Raw genomic sequence first — 1,395 nt, 5'->3', positions numbered from 1 at the left:
ACTGCACAGAGAAGCCCTGACTCAAAAAACCAAAACAAACAAATAAATAAAATATAAAAGAATGGGAAAAAGAGCTAAGCATGGTAATTTGTGTTGTCTAGAATCCCAGCACTTTGGAAGCTTGAAGCCGGAGACCTGCACAGTTGAGGCCAGACTGGAGTAAATAGTATGTTCAGGCCAGCTTAAGATACAGCAAGACACCCCCAAAGCAGAGAGTGGTTACAGGAATGTCCCTAGGGTAACTAGAATGAACTATGGAAGATGGGAGACATATTAATTACAAAGTAACATCCTACTACAGTGAAAGACATAGCTCTCAGCTCTCACTGTAGTAGTAAAATGTTTGTTTTGAAATCACAGTCCTTAGTTTTCTGTCACAAGGCAGAAAACTTGAATGACCCAAATCTCCTCAGAGTGAGGGAAGCCCTTCCCATAAGAGTGTTAAATTATGTCTCCCACAGAGTATCTCATGACGTGACCTTATTGGGAAACAGGGTCATTGAAGATGTAGTTAACGTTGATGGAGTCACACTGGAAGAGAGCAAACCCATAATACTCAGAGATTGTCATTGTCAGCTTGGATTTAGAGTCAGCAAAGAGACTCATCCCGGGGTGTGTCTGTGAGGATGTCACTACGGAGGTTTAGCTGAGAACGGGTAACACAGGGGCCTCAGACTGAAAAAGAAAAGGGAGACCAGCCAAGGTTTGTCCCTCTCTGCTTCCAGACTGCAGTGTGACAAACTGCTGCAGACACCCACTGCCATGTCCTTCCCACCATGGTTGACTGTGTCCTCTAACCAGAAGCCAAAATATACCCTTCCTTCCTCTAGCTGATGTTATCAGGTGTTAGACAAGGAGAGTAGACAGAGACATCAAAAATGATGGTGATATAGTTGAGATCTGGGATGTCCCTCCCAAACGTCCATGTGCTGAAAACTATTCCCCAGAGTGGTCCTCTTGGAAGATGGCAGGACCTTGAGCCTCCTGCCTCCACCTTTCGAGCACTGGGATGGCAGGCATGCAGTACCACCCCCAGCTCATGCTGCAGTCTTACTCCTATAGAATTTATTTTCTACAAACTGCCCACAGTCACCTCGACTCATGAGTGAAGCCACTTCTGTCTCCTAATTAAAGCAGTTCAGTAAGAGAGATCAGATCTACTTTCCTAAGCCATAAGGAAAAGAGAGACAAAGGAAAGGACAGCAGCAGGTGTGTATTTGTTTCCAAACAGGGACCATGCAGCGCTGGTCTCCAGCAGAATACAGCTGGAAGCTGAGCCTGTGACTGCAGGAGTTCACTGCCTGCAGGCAGTTTCCTCTTCAAATCACTAACACAGCTCCACATACTGCAGACATAGAGGTCTGGTTAAAGTGGCTGGAATTTGGGAGGCAGAGT

Source organism: Microtus ochrogaster, chromosome 16, assembly GCF_000317375.1.
Source record: "Microtus ochrogaster isolate Prairie Vole_2 chromosome 16, MicOch1.0, whole genome shotgun sequence".
Lineage (NCBI taxonomy): Eukaryota > Metazoa > Chordata > Mammalia > Rodentia > Cricetidae > Microtus > Microtus ochrogaster.
This window is presented reverse-complemented; position numbering follows the sequence as displayed.